Consider the following 16,557-nt stretch of genomic DNA (forward strand, 5'->3'; position numbering starts at 1 on the left):
ACAGGTGTTGCATTGGGCTCACCAATACACGCAACAGGCACTTGGGCTTTACCATCCCCCACCCCTACCGCAGAGGAAACTGGGGCACCCAGAGGGGAGGTGACCAGCTCGAGGTCACTCTTTCAGTGAGTAGCAAAGCCAGGAGCTGCCAGACTCCTGGAGACAAGGTGGGACTGTGCAGGGTGTTTGGGGGGGCATGTTCGGTGCATCCCACACCTTGCCCCATGGTACATGCCAACCCTCACCTCTGCACTGAAACTGCCTGGGTTTGAGTCCCGACTCTGCCACTTACAAGCTCTGTCACCACAGGCAAGTAATTTATGCCCTTTGGCTTCAGTTTTCTTATATGTAACAAAACAAAACATAAAGCAGAGCATTACAACCTCAGTACTATTGACATTTGGAACCAGATCATTCTTGTGGGGTGGACTGTTCTGTGCATTGTAGGATGTTAAGCGGCATTCCTGGCCTTGACCCAGGAGATATCAGTAGCACTCCACACCCACACACAGTCAGGACCATCAAAAATGTCTCCAGACATTGCCTAATGTCCCCTCCGGGACAAAATCATCCCCAGTTGAGAATCCCTACTTTACTAAGGCTGTTCTGAGGGTTAAGGGTTTATAGGGAGGGCCTGACCTATAGTTAGCCACTGTTATCACCTAGCTCATCAGTTAAAACTGGGTTTGCCTGCAAGTAGCATTGACCAAAAATAACAGTGACCAAAAATAACATTGACCAAAAATTAACCCAGACAGCAGCTTGGTTCATATTCAAATAAAAGGCCAAACGTTAGCAGTTCAGGGCTGCATAGTGGCTCTGCTCCTCTCCTCCATCCCCAACATTCAACCTTGTCCTCAGGAACCAAAGTGACAGCTGCAGACGACAGAATGGAAAAAGGGATAAGGGGGAAAAGGAGGGGCAGAGGGCACATGCCTGCCAGCCATCTCTTAAAATAGATCCCCAGATGCTGCCAGTTCGACCCTCCACTGACATCCGATTGGCAAAACTTGGTCACATGACCATACCTAGCTGCAAGAGAGTCTGGGAAATGTAGTCTTTGCTCTGCATGGCCACGTGCCCAGCTGACATATTAGTGTGGAAGAAGAGAGAATTGGCTACACAAGGTCATGGAATCTCCTGAGCCTGCTGCAGTCAGGAAGCTGATTAAGGGCTGTCAGAGCCACCAGGCCATGAGGGTGATATAATCCTTGGAGCATCTGGTGCATTACTTTTAATAAACCACTAGATAAGAAATATTAGCACAGCCTACTCATCTTTAAAAACAAATCCTGGGAAATGCTGTGGGACCAGCATCCTTTGTAATCAACTCCCTCCCCCTTCCCCCCCCCCCAACCACCCTCCATGCTCTGCGTGAACTTAGGGTAAGAGGAAGGGAACATGGGACACTAGATCAGGAATCTGAGGGACTCCCCTTTTGATTCTGCCACCCAGAGGCTGCATGACATAGATCAAGTCACCAGCAGGGCCAACATTGGAGTCCCAAACATCAAAATGAGACGTATTTGTGTACATGCATTTTGTGAACTTTGTAGCAGCTCTAGCCAGTAAAACCTTCTGTGATGATGGAGTGCTCTAGATTTGCACTGTCCAACCTGGCAGCCACCAGCCGCTACATGTGCCTCCGAGCACTTGAAACGTGCACCTGCAATAGAGAAACTGGACTTTTGGTTGCATTTACTGGACATCACAACTCTGGAGCACTTGCTGCATGTGATGGAGCCGTTTATACTGTTTCCTCTCAAGGACTTTCTATCTCCCAGGTCCCTCGTGCTATCATCCTCTTCCCCTTATCTTGAGCCCTTAAAAAAGCCACCCATCACACCCATTAGCATGGCTATTATTTTTTTAAAGCCAAAAAACAGAAAATAACAAGTGTTGGTGAGGATGTGGAGAAATTGGAAACCTTGCGCACTGCTGGGAATCATGTAAAGTGTTGCAACTGCTTTGGAAAAACAGTATAAAGGTTCCTCAAAAAATTAAACACAGAATTACTACATGATCCAGCAATTCCACTTCTGGGTATATATCCAAAAGTACTGAACATGAACTGATGTTTACACACCCCCGTGCATAGCAACATTATTCACAACAGCCAAAAGAACAACCCAAGAGTCCATCAATGGATGAATGAATAAGCAAAATGTGGCATATATGTACATACAATGGAATGTTATACAGCCTTTAAAAAGAAGGAAGTTCTGACACAGGCTGCAGCATGGGTGAACCTTGAAGACATCATGCTAAGTGAAATAAGCCAGACGCAAAAGACAGACACTACATGATTCCACTCATATGAGGTACTTAAAGTAGTCAAATTCATAGAGACATATCATTTCATAGTGACAAGAGTTTCAGTTTTGCAAGTGAAAAAAAAGTCTGCAGATGGTGGGTGGTGATGGTTGCACAACGTGAATGCACTTGATGCTATAGAACTGGACACTTAAAAATGATGAAAATGGTCAATTTTAGGATATGCATATTTTTATCTATATAATTTATATTTTTATTTATATAAATTAAAAAAAAACACCCCAAAGAACTCAAACTCATCTGTACTATGGAAAAATGTCTGGTAACAGACTGGGAGACTCTGTGTGGGTCCAAGGAGGTCAGGGTCTCCAGCGCTAATGGTGGAAATCGAGGTGGGTGAGGAAGATTTAGGGTGTTCCCCTGAAGCTCTCTGCCAGAAGAGCAGTCCCGCAGGATGAGGTAATCAACCACGTTGAGCCCAGAGGGCTAAAAACAGAGGAACCATTTCCAGAACAGGGACCTTTTTCTGTCTCCTTCTTGGTGCTAGCGAGACTATAATATGGGTCTTAATGTTAAAAGAAAATGTTAGAATAAAAGATCACCCAGTCCCCAGGGTGATCTTGCCTGGGAATTATGCTGGCCTGGAGGTATGGCTGGTTCAGAGGCCACAAACGTGGGCCAAGTTTGAATCTGACATTCAGACACTTTTGTTTGGGATGTCGGGTATTTGCATTTTCTTTGTAATTAGCTGTCAGCACTTAAGAATTGCGAAGTTCTGTATTAAAATCTCTGTTCCGGTTTGTCTTGAACAAACAGGGAAATCTGGCTGTGAGGAGCCCACTCTCCCATGTGGCAGCAGGCAGCTGTTCCTGAGTTGCAGTGACCCCTTCGAATGGGACTCACCCTCCCCAGTTCACCACAATCCCCACCACTCCCTATTGTCTCCCCTCCCAGCCTATCTGTGTTTGTGACCAGCTCCTTCCCCACCGGTGAGGTTTTGCCATCTGTATGAATTGGAACAAGAATTACAGACTCTAAGAATGTCTTATATAGACAGGAAATTTACAGATAATCTAGGTTAAGTTCGTTTCATAGAAGGGGAAGCCCAAAGAAGATAACTTGCCCAGGATTTTAGAATCATCAATGAGCCGCATGGAAATGAGAACTCAGGTCCCCGAGATCCCATTTCTAATCTCTAGCCATTCTCATGGCCTTAAAAGACATGCATGTGCACCCACACATGCACACATGCACACGGCCACTACCTTTGGCAACAAAAATAATAACAGCGGTGAATGTTTACTGATGGCTTGCTACAAACCCAGGAGGTACCGGGCAGGCCTCCGTACACAGCGCTGCTACATTGTAGACACTACCCTTATCCCGTTGAGATGACAAGGGGATAGAGCCTTAGCTGGAGAAGTGAAGCATTCTCCCTGAGCAATGCTGCTTGGAGGAGGCGGAGCTGGGGTTTCTGCATGGGTCTGTCCAGTTACCCGAGGCTTAACCAGAATTGCAAGTTCTACCCCATTAAATACAACAGTTACCATCTCACCCTCTAAAAATTACATCAACCCCAGGCATTTAATAACTTTGAGCTGGGGAGACAATGGGACTTGATGATGTTGAGCTCAAATGGAACATCTGGCTTCTCCACATACACAAGGGTCAGAATGAGGCTGTGGGAGCCCATTCAATGGCCTCATTATAGTGTTGTCACCATCAATTGATTCCATAACTAAGGGTCCACGTTCTACCCAAAGCAACAGTGAGTCTTCCGTGTAATTTCTGATTGCCTAAGTGTCCCCAGCGACACCATGGGACTTATTTTTATTCCTAAATACAGTTGCAAATGGTTGTTTCTCAGCCTCCAATCAATACATCATGAATAGGAAAAGCCAGAGTCACAAAAGCCTCAAGGAATGCTTTCTGCAGCAATGCATATGTCTTGGTATTGAACCAACTGCAGAGGAATACTGGACGTAAAAGTCATAGAAACTTTGAATTTGGGTTCCAATTCCTGCTCTGGTCTTTTGAAGCTGTGTGACCCTGGGCCAGGTACTCGACCTCTCTGGCCCTTGGCATCCTTACCCATGAGAGTGGAGTGATACACCCGTATCAGAGACCTCCCAAATCACCTAAGACTGAACTACATAGTGCAAGTTAGTAAATTATAAGGCTTCATGCAAGTGTCGGCTACTGTTCATTTTTGTCGAGCGTGAAGAATATGCTGGCAGTATTTGACAGTTTGGACCTCCTGCTTTTTAATCTAGGTTTATCCTGTCTCAAGTTCAAATGCTTTTCCTTAAATAATTAATTTCTCTGCATACTTTAATCTTCAAACCCGTCGACACCTGCAGTCGGTGTAAGACGGTACAACTGAAAGCAACTAAATTCCTACCACAGTGAAATGAAATTCTACCCTCACCGCCTGGAGAACAGAACCTGATGGTATCAAAGTGATTGCTGACCCTCTGGAAAGAGTTCCAAGTGACAGAGAGGACAGGCTGGCCACCAGGGTTCAAGACTTAAGGCAGTGCCTCTCCTCTGCCCTTTAGTCTCCTCGGCATCCCTGGGCTGTTGGAGCCTGGACTCTGAACGCACTTGCGCCAGGTCTGGGAGAGAAATGATCAGGTCCTCTGCACTTATCAGCCAGCTGTCATCCTTACCCTTGCCCATTAAAAAAATGAATTTACCTTTTAAATCACAAAAAATACACTTGCAAATTAATTTTGCCATATTATGTTTACAAGGATGGAGCAGTACAGGAGGGTGTTTAAGGGCATGGACTCAGATGTCAGACCCTCAACCCCCTCATTGCTGTGTGACCTCAGACAAGTTGCTTAACCTCTCTGAGCTTCTGTTTTCATATCTGTAAAAAGACAATATGAAAAGCCTTCATCTTAAAGTTGCTGTTGGGGTGGTGGCTAACTGAGGCCACGAAGAAGAGCGTGCAGCAAGCCCTCAAGCATATAATACAAAATGTGTCGAAAAGGGTCCGGAAATAGGCACAACAAGATAAAAACAGTGATTCTTTGTTAAGAGGAGAATGTGCATCTGCTTTCTTTGTACAGTCATAAATTTTGTATGAATATATGAAAACAACACATGCTCATTCTAGAAAATGTGGAAAATTATTTGAAATAAAATAAATCTTGGGCTTCCCTGGTGGCGCAGTGGTTGAGAATCTGCCTGCCAATGCAGGGGACACAGGTTTGAGCCCTGGTCTGGGAAGATCCCACATGCCACGGAGCAACTAGGCCTGTGAGCCACAACTACTGAGCCTGCGCGTCTGGAGCCTGTGCTCCGCAACAAGAGAGGCCGCGATAGTGAGAGGCCCGCGCACCGCCATGAAGAGTGGCCCCCGCTTGCCGCAACTAGAGAAAGCCCTCGCACAGAAACGAAGACCCAACACAGCCAAAAATAAATATTAAAAAAAAAAAAAAAATCTTGTTTTCTGCAACCCCAGCACCACATCCCTAAGGGAGAGATGGTCGGTCTTTAATAAATATTCTTATCTTTAGCCAGGTAAACCTCACGTGGAATGCAGAAAAATGACCAAAATGTGTCCTTTCGTTTGAATTCTGGTCATAGCTCCCAAGCAGAGCTTGGGAGTCCCCAGATGCTCAGGGGTCAGGAAAGTGTCTCCAACTCCACTTAATTCCTCTATTTATCCACCCATCCAATGCTACTCATCTGTAAAATGGGGCTATCAATAGGCCAATAGCACCACCTCAGAGGTAGGATGGTTGTAGGATTAAATAAGACAATGCATGTAAAGCACTTACTATAGTATCCAGGATAAAGTAAGCAGTCTAGGTTCGGGATTATTCTTAGTGATATTATTACTAATAACTATGTCCACTCCATGCCAGCCCTTATGCCAGGAGCAAAATTGACAGACTTCCAGCTCTGGCCCAACTTTACCCTCTGCAACAGAGCAAGATGTGATGCCATCTCGTCGGACCCAGGCTGGCCCTGCTCCTGAGACACAGTGCTGCGGGGGGATCCGTCTTCCACCATGGTTGGATGAGGGGACCATCACCCCACCTCCCCACCACTGTGTGCTCCTCCAGACTTGCTCTAAATGCACAACTGATAATTCTGTCTGTCCTCCTTATTTATTTAGCTAGAAAGGGTATTGGGTGCAAAAGCCAAAATTTCTGCTGACAGCAAAAGCAGTCAAAGAAACATTTCTTTTCAGGATAACAAATGTTTTTGTGTTCCAGCAGAGAAAAAACAAAGCTTCCGCATTTTTTTAAAAAAATTAAGGTCAATTATTTCATTGCTTTTAGCTTCTCAACCTTGCCCGATTGAGGGCTTGCTCTAGAATATTGAGGATCCACGGGACAGCACACTTTTCTGTGACCTTCTCGCTCCCCTCTAAGGAAAATAACTGCCCTAGATTTTCAAATTCTTCAGGAAGGTGGAATACGCCTGGAGCAATCAGCTCTTAAAAGGTGTGAGAGCAAATTATGAGATATTTTTCCAGCAATAAAACTGGCTTTAGGCTCCTGATAAAACACACACACACACACACACACACACACACAGACAAACACTAACACGAGATGCTGTTGTCAGGGCATTAGAAACAATTAAGACCCAGTTATTTTTTTAAGGGTTCTCTGTAATTCTATAATTTGCCTTTTTGTATACTTGTACAACCTTTGGTTGGTTATCTTTTATAAAAAGTTGTTAGTAATAATACCACTAAGAATAATCCCGAATCTAGACTGCTTACTTTATGCTGGATACTATGGTAAGTGCTTTACATGCATTGTCTTATTTAATCCTACAACCATCCTACCTCTGATGTAGGTGCTATTGGCCTATCAATAGCCCCATTTTACAGATGAGGAAACTGAGTTTCAGAGAATCAAAGTAATTTGCCCAAGCTAGAAATTGAAAGAACTGAGATTTGAAACCAGATGATCTCACTCCAGAGCCTGCAAGCTGGATCTCCACACGATACTTGAAATTTGTACAAAAAGAAAAATACCTATTCACGACAACAAAATAGAAATCACGTCTAAACCTTCCATTCGGAGATAACCACTTAGCACCTTGGTAGATAGTCTTCCATTTTATTTTTCCCTTGCCTCTTTCACTTACCAAGTATAGAATGAATATTCTCTTATGTCAATAGGCATATTTTCCACCCTCATGATCAGAAAACCAAGAGAAAGAAGATACCATGACTGGATAAAAACCCCAAGGACAAAAGTCAAAACTGGGAACAAAGATAAAATCTGGAGGTCTGGTCTTCCCTTGGCTCTGACAAAGCCTCATGGTTTATTATAATACATGGGAGGTTACAAGTCATCAAATGACCAAAAACGAAAGAAATTTAAAGGAGCAGTAGCAGATTTAACATGACCACAGAGTCTTTGACGCCCCTCCCATTGAGGGGCAGGGCAGTGCCCCCTCCTTTGAGTGTAGGCGGGCTTGTGATGGCTTTGACCAATAGAGTACAGCAGAAGTGACACCATGTGACTTTTGAGGTTGAGTCATAAAAGACCATGTAGCTCCCCTTTGGCCCACAGGAGCACTGAGCTCCATGATAGAGGTCCAACCACCCGCTCAGGCCACCGTGCTGGAGAGGCCACCAGGAGATGCTCTGGCCAACGGCCCCAACTGAGCCCAGCTTCCGGCCATCCCTGCCAAGGTGCCAGCCCCAGATGCTGAAGTCACACCAGCCGCTGAGTCTCCCGGCCGACATCACAGAGACACTAGCCTTTTTTACTGCAACCAAATTCCTGACCCGCAGAATCCATGATACTTTTTTATGCATAATAAAGTGCTCGTTATTTTATGACACTAAGTTCGCGATGGTTTGTTTTACAGCAATAGATTCCTGGAACAGAATTTGGTACCTGGAAACACAGACTGACTTAAACAAACTGAGCCGAACTCTGTGCTACTCCACGTGCATCTAGGCACCACGAGACCAAAAATCCTCTAAAAGGTCCCGACAGCCCCCTGGGCCTGCCCTGCCTGGGCCTCCAGCAGGCATGTTTGGCTAGGAAAGGGCATCAAAATATAACTTTCAAAAAGTTTTTAAAAAAATGCCTCTTGTAGGATGAACACATGTGGAAAATCTATTTTGCTCATTAACGAGGGGGCCGACGGGATGGCAAAGCTGGTCCAAGAAGCACATGAGCACCTAGTGTTTATAGGCACCTGACAGTGTCGGGATAAGATTGCTGAGTGAGATTCAGAACCAGTCAGCCTTCTGCAGGGCAAGGCAACCATATCCTTGGGGGTGTCTTTGCTCACAGAGAGAAATCATATTCATCTCTACCAGACACAAATTTGCCGGTTAGCATGTTCACTTCAGAATCTGGACCCTAATGAATAGTAATAAGTGAGTCGAACAAAGGCACGGTTCCTTAGAGAATTAAATATAAATTACTCCCGGGCCGGCCTGTTAGTTGAGGCTGCAGTGTGACATTGAAAGGACGGAGAAGCATCCATTTGCCTTACTCTCAAGTTTTTCGTCATCTTCCTGCTTATTAGTCCTGGTGGCACCTTGCCACGTTGACCTCACACCACCAGCTGCCCTTGGGACTTTGGGACCCCTCCTTTACAACTCTCCTGTCCTCCTGAACTTGGACATGAGTCTTTGCCTCCGCTTGGCCACTGTTCTCCTGGAGACCTTGGGCTCCCAGCCCTTCTCCTAGGCCCCTGGTCCCTCCCCGGCGCCCCTTCCCCCTCCTCCCTTGGCCCCATTAGGGCCCCTCTGGCCAAGATCCCTGGACCCTCAAGCTTCTCAGAGACCGACTAAAAGATGCACGATTCTGAAAACAAAGCTTCCAAAGCATGAGAAAAAATACAACTGCTATTAATATAGATTTTGATGGTTAACCTATGTATCTGTTCACTGGCCGATGACATCCAAAATATTTCATTACATCAAAACCAATCTGTCGCTTTCTTGTCTCATTTTGAAAAGGCCTATCTGAAACAGGAACAGAGCACGCTGAGGAGCTGGACCAATCCTAAATTCAGCCAGCTCCTCGCAGCCAAAAGATTGCAAAAGCACAATAACAAAGAAATATGTCCCCACATCTTTGCAAAGCAAAGCACATCTTTGATGAGGGGTCAGGGCGCATTTCAGAAGCTGGATGTTCTGTGAGAAGAGACCTCCAAAGGTAAGAACACCTGGCTGTGGGCCTGCTTCTCTCCCTCCCTGTGCCCACCTGGAGGCTCCCAACTGCCAACAGGGGCATCCTGGGCTCCAGAGTTCACATCTCCTGCCATTGGGCATTTTCGCCCCCTGCAGAGACTCCGCCCCTGCAGAGACTCCGCCCCTTCAGAGACCCCGCCCCTGCAGAGACCCCGCCCCTGCAGAGACCCCGCCCCTGCAGAGACGACTCCGCCCCTGCAGAATGACTCTGGGGAGAACTGTCCACCACGCCATGGGCCCTGCTGAAACTCCAGCCCATCCCCCGCTGCGGTGCTGCCTTGCTGTCCTTCCAGGGATCCTGCCAAGCCCAGTGGGTACCAGGCTGAGCTACCCAACAACGGAGGGTGGAGAGCCGGCCTGTCGAAAAGGGGGACCCTGGGGAGCAAGAAGTCGAGGGGATCACAGGCGACAGCCAGCCAGCCCCTGGTCTAGGAGAAGCACTTCTCACGTCGGATTGGTCAGGTTGCTGAGCAGATCCCCAGGGGGGAAACCGCTTGGCCCGTGTCCCCCAAACTCACCTGGAACAGCATCCTTCTCCTTGAGGGCCTTGGAGCACGCGTCTTCAGGGGCAGCCATGCAAGTTCAAATACTTCCTGGGGGTGGGGGAGGGGAGTTAGAGAGGTAGCGGGTCCAGGGGAGGCCCTCTAAGACCCTCTTTCACCCCTTTACAGGAACTAATCTGCAGCCTGACGAGGTGTGGTGACCCCCGTGGCGGCTTAGTTGGCCGGGCCAAATGGACTCAGCCAGGCTGTCGTTCAGAATCCCTGGGAAACTCTGAAAGGGCCTCTGTCCCCCCCGAGGCCCTCAGGGGGCTCCTCAAGGCTCTCTAGGGGGGTTCTCTTGGCAGGAGGAGAATCCTGCCAGGCCCCCCATGACCAGGCACGGGGTTCGCGGTTCCGGGACACACCCGGATCAGCCCGTTTCCGCTCCCTTCAAGCCCAGATCCCCACTCACCTCCTGCCTCTCATCTGGGACCTGGCCTTGGGGGAGATCCTTTCCCTCGAGGGCTCTCCAGGCCTCCCAGGACCTGGAGCTGCTCCGGCCTCCCTCTCGCCTCCTGGGACGCAGAGGAAATTCCACACAGCATCCCTTCCGGGTCACCCATCACTTGCCTCCCTCCTCCCCGCCCCGCCCCCTCAGCCGCACCTCCCCGAGGGTGATTCCACTTCCGCTTCCGGAAGGGGGTCTGAGGAGACTCACGCCTGAGCTTGCAGCCCCAGCTCGTCTCTGGGCTCTAAATGCAATTTCCCAAACACTTGCACCTGGGCGCCCTTAACCTGACAAGCTCCACCAGGCAGACATCTTTCCCCCCTAAACCTCTTCTCCTCCACTGCTTCCTAGGTGGGTTACTGGCCCCCCCATCCACTCTGCCACACAGACTGGAGATCTTGGGGTCACGTAACCTCCTCCACCCTCCACCCGCCAGTCCCCACGAGCAGCCTGCCGACACTCCTCCTGAATCTCGTCTGCATCCCTCCGGCTGCCTCTGACTCTTCCGTCCCTGCTGTCTGCCTCACGCCCTGTTTTCATGGTGTCCTAACTGGGGTCCCTGTCTTGTCTTTCTTTTCATCTGGTCTCTGCATCCCACCCTAGATATATCTTCCCTAAGGTAGGTCAGATCTGGTCATATTCTTCCTGAGTTCTTTTGACGACTCTGTAATGCCTTTCAAATTAAGATGCAAGTGTTCGATCCAACATTCAAAGCCATGTTCTCTCTGACTCCTATTTCCATTTCTAACCTAATCTCTGACTGTCCTCCCGAGCTGGCCACACATCCCACTTCCCAGACATGCCTCACTCTGCACACTTCTCCTCTCTCCTGTATTCCCCTTAGCCCCAAAGGCCTTTGTCAGTGTCGCTGCTCAGACTCCTACTCATACCTCCACACCCAGCTCAAATGGCCCTTCCTGTAAAAATCTTCCTTGGATCCTCCCAATTAGAATCAATCTCAGATTTCCCTGTCCTCCCGAAACTCAGTGTTTTGTCCCATTAACATTTCTCTAAATCTTGGCTGCAGGCAGTTGTGAGTCCGTCTCCCCAACATGCAGCCCTAAAGTCCAGGGCTTGGTCTTACTCACCCCTGATCACCCCTCAGGCTCCACCCTTGAGCTCTGTCTGTGGCAGAACCCGGCAGGGAGTGTAGCTCCAGCGGGAACCAAGCACTTTCAACATGATCTGCGTGGACCCCTTTGTAACAGGTCCCATAAACTAGCCAACTGTCTTGAACATTAAAAAATAAAATTAATAGAATAATAACTCTATGATAGTTACCAATATCTGTTGTATTAAGTCATTATGATCATACGTAGGTTTCAAAATGATACATGAATGTTCAAAATAGATTAAATGGAAAGTAAAATACAGGATCTTCGTAACCTTAAGGTTACCAATGGCAGCTTAATCTGTACCTGGTCTCATCTGGCATTTCTTACTCAACCTTGAACCCTTCTCCCAGCCTCTGTTACCTCCTGAGGCAGGGACACAGCCCCAGAAATTTAGTCTTAGAGTCTGAGGGGTTGGTGCGATGTAGTAGAGAATAAGCAGCAGGCAGACCCGGTGTTGAATCCTGGATGCCTGCGGACAAATTCCTTAACTTCTCCAAGCCTCGGTGTCTCCATCTCTAAACTGAGAGAATAATTGAATCTACCACCAATCATCAGGCTGTTGTAAGGGTTAAAATGTTTATTTCGTTCAGCGCGTGGTACACAGAAAGAGCTCAGTGATACGTAGTAGTGATCAAAGTGAACAAAGACCCAACGCAGGCAAAAAAAAAAAAAAAAAAGAGTAAAGAAATATAATCCACCAATCTAATTGGGAGAATCTAAACTAATTGGGAGAATCATATGTGACCCTTAATTGGATGTTGGTCTGAAAAACAACTACACAAGACATTTTGGAGACATGGAAATTTGATTATAGACTGAGTATTAGATGATGTTAGGGAATTTTTGTTAATTATTGTTAATCGAGTTTGGTGTGATGATGGTTTTTTGGTTATGTAGAAATTATTCTTCCAGGTGTCCATGCTGAAGAATTCAAGGTGAATTGTTACAGTGCCTGTAGTTTACCTTGAAATGTTTCAGAAAAAAAATATATATATATATTGATATATAAAGTCAATATGACAAAATGCTAGCAGTTATGAGCCTAGGCAGGGAATGCTCATTGTACTAGTCTTGCAATTTTTCTGCTTGTTTGAAAAATGTCATAATAAAAAGCTACAGGCACCTGGAGGGTGGCGGGAGCTGAGCCCCTAGCATGTGTTCCGCTCTGTAATCCCCCAACCAGAATATAAAACATCTGATCTCCTTGGAGGGCGATTCCTCCTCCAATAGAAAGGACTCAGCTGCCTGGCATTCAGAAGCAATGGCACATGCCTCCTTTGAAGCAGAGACTTGTCCCTGAATATCCACAACATCTGCAAACTGCCTGAGGACAGCCTCGCTTTCAGGAAGAGCTTGCATCTTTCACTGGGGATAATTACATCTTGAGCAATATTTTTAAACAGAAAGCTGAAGCAGCTGTCATTGGTCCAGCCATCTCTCTCCTTCCTTCCAGAAAAGGAAGGTGGAAAGGAGGTGGGAGGTGAGAGGGCAAACCTCCACTGGTGGTAGAGTTTTCTCTAGGACATCAGAATTCCAGGAGGATGCGAGGGAGGGAAGGCAGGCACGGCCCATGTAGAGACAGAGCTGGGCGTAACTGCAGGATTCACGGGTGACTGACAAAAAATTAGAGGTTCCGGGGCTGGAGTAGCTTTGAAAGCCTAGCCACTTTAAAGCCATTCACTGTGACAATCTAGTCCTGACTGGGGAGCCCAAGACTGAATCCAGCCCACTGACATGGCTTATTTGGTCCTCCACGTCAGTGGTAGTTTTAAAAAAACAACCCACTTCCAAAGATTAAACACAACATACATACTAAGGTACACACATCACTTGCACGGATTTAAAACACTGTGTAATCAGCCTCCAGAACCCTCTACGCCCCCACAAAGGCAATCGCTTTCCAGGCTTTTATCACCGTGGGTTAGTTTTGCCTGTTTCTGAATGTTCTATCGATGGAATCACGCTGTATCTGCTCTTTTACGCCCGGCTCCATGCACTTACCATACTGGCTATGAGATGCTTTTGTGTTGTTGCACGTGGTTGTAGTGTGTACATCCTTGTTGCCGTATGGTATTCCGCTGTGGGGACACACGTGACTTATTTACCCACTCTCCTGTTAGTGGGTGTTCCAGTTTGCCCCTGTTATCACAGCGCGGTGACGAGTGTCCTAACCCATGCCTTCTGGTGGGCACCTGTGCGCGTTTCTCATGGGTATACACCTAGGAGAGGAATTGCTAGGTCAGCAGATGGGCACATGTTCAGCTCCACGGCGCTTTATAAATTTCTCATTAGTTGGCAACATTTAGAATTTGAGAGATGTAGCATACAAATCAGGCTTACAGCTCTCCTTTCAAACTGTAAAGGTCCCACAATATGGCACCCACATTCCCTCTCTGTGAGCTGGGGTTTGGCTTCCCCCACCACCCCTGCCCAGCCTGCCTGATGCCATCCTCCTGGCTCCTGGAGGCACCTTCACTTTGGGACTTTTCAGTGGGAAATGATCCGAGTGTGCTTTTACTGCAAGTCCATAATGAAGATTACTGGGCTGCCTCGGTTTCACCCGTGAGGTCATGCTGAGTGACCCCAGTGGTCCAAGGACCTTGATCAGGTCACTGCAGTGAGGGTGCTGATAAATGATCTCCTTCTTCCCGGATGGCGCCTCCTCCCGCCCTGGCACCAAGCTGCCTTTTAAGTTAACTTTAAAAAGAAAATTTTCAATCAATACATGCCCATGGTTTTTAAAAATAAAATAGTACACAATGATAGAGAGAAAAGGAAACTTCCCTCTCCCTCCCACCTCTTCCCCAGACTCCCGGGTTTCCCTCCCCAGAGGCAACCCCAATTTCTAGATTTTACCCATTCTCAGAAATAACTGTTCTCTGCACACACACACACACACACACACACACACACACACACACACACACCTCTTGTCTATTTTCAAACAAACTAGTGCTTTCAGGGTCATCTGTTCCGCACCCTGAACTTTATGCACTGTGCTGGTCCTTCCACGTCAGTACATACAGATTCTCCTGGTTCTTTTTAACAGCGGAGTTAAAGCAAGAGTTTTCTCTTGCCTTTATGACTACCATTTATTTAGTCATAAATAAATGACCAGCCCCCTAATAAGGGATATTTCAGTCATTTCCAATCCACTGTTATCCCAGACTATGCTGCAATGAATATCTTTATACAATTGTCTTTGCATACATATACAAGCATATCTGCCGAATAAATTCTTAGACATGTGATTGTGGGTCAGAGGGCACCCACATTTCTTGTTTTGGTCAATAGTGCCAAATTGCCATTTAAAAGGGTGGAACCAGGGGAGTGGTCCAGTGGTCAGGACTCCAAGCTTCCACTGCAGCGGGCACGGGTTCGATCCCTGGTCGGGGAGCTAAGATCCCACAAGCCATGCAGCCAAAAAAACGAAACAAAAAAACAAAAAGGATCGTGCCAATTTACACTGCTTCCAGCAGTATCTGAGTGAGTTACAGTGGGCTCTGAAAAACGCATATAATTTATCAGATTTCACTGATCTGGATGTGGCCCAGTCGCTGGGGTTTTTTGTAAGCTCCCCAGGGTGATGCTAGAATGTTCCAGGGTGGAGAACTGCAGCTTTCATCACCAAAGGCTCCCCCAGGCCAGCGTAAAGTCTGTAGCCCTCGGCAAGGTAGAGAAGCACATCGTTTTTGATTCCCACCTGCCTCTCTGCCCTCTTGCATCACATACTTGCTGCCTGCCCATCGAGGCTTAACGGGGGGGTCCTGCTTGGGGAGTGTTACCCTGGTCGCCTGGTGAACTGCGTGTGCTGTGATACACGGAGCCGAGGGGCACAGGCTTGCAAGAGCCGAGATGTTTTGTTGTCAGCACGAAGTCTAGTGATAGGAGCATTTACACCACAGTAATTGGCAAATGCTACAAATCAGCATTTCCCCCCCCCCAGAAAGCCAGTTATTATCATTTAACAGCCCACCACCGTTTATTTGCCTCCTCTGCTCACTCATAACACGTTGGGATCTGCTCTTCTCATGCTCTGTTAGCAGGAGGCTTGAGCTCCTGTAATAATACACGACAGTGACGATGAAAATACTAATTTCTTATGGAGCATTTCCTATGTGCCAGGCTCTGAAGTCGCGCTTCCCGTGCATTTACTCATTCATGCCTTATACTAACCCTGTGAGGTAAGGACTATCATTACCCCATCTCTCCCGAGGCACAGAGAGGAAAGGTGACTTGCCCAAAGTCACACAGCCAGTGAGCGACAGCTGCAGCAGAGTAGATCTCAGTAAGTATTTGTTGCATGGATGGATGGATCTTAACTTCTGGAAGCAGGTGCCGGCAGGCCTGGCTGTGCAGACAAGGTAGGACCTTCTCCTCGACAAATTGCAAGTCTCTCTGATGACTGGTTTGTGGCCTGCCTGCCCCTCCCCCAGTCAGGGTTTCTATTAGTTCGCCCTTGCTACTGTAGTAAAGGCCACCAAATTAACAGCTTGAAACGGCACACATTTATTATTTCACAGTTCTGGAGGTCGAAAGTCCAAAATGGGTCTCACCGGGCTTAAAGATATCTACATCTTAATCCCCGGGACCTGCAAATATGTTACTGATGGGGCAAAAGGAACTCTGCAGATGTGATTAAGTTAAGGATCTTAAAATTCGAAGAGTATCCTGGATTATCCAGCAGGCTCAATGTAATCACAAGGGTCCTTATAAGAGGGAGGCAGGAGAGTCAGGGAAGGAGATGTGAGGACAGAAGCAGAGGTCAGAGCAATGCAGCCACCAGCCAAGGAGTGTGGGCAGTCCCTAGGAACTGGAAACAGAGTCTCTCTCCAAGAGTCTCCAGCAGGAGTGCAGCCCTGACAAGGCATTGATTTTAGCCCCTAAGATCCACTTGGCACTTCTGGCCTCCAGAACTACAAGATAATACATGTGTTCTTTTAAGCCACTACATTTGTGTGTTTTGTTACAGCAGCCCTAGGAGACTCA

This window comes from Balaenoptera borealis (assembly GCF_965194805.1).
Source record: "Balaenoptera borealis genome assembly, chromosome: 19".
Taxonomy (NCBI): Eukaryota; Metazoa; Chordata; class Mammalia; order Artiodactyla; family Balaenopteridae; genus Balaenoptera; species Balaenoptera borealis.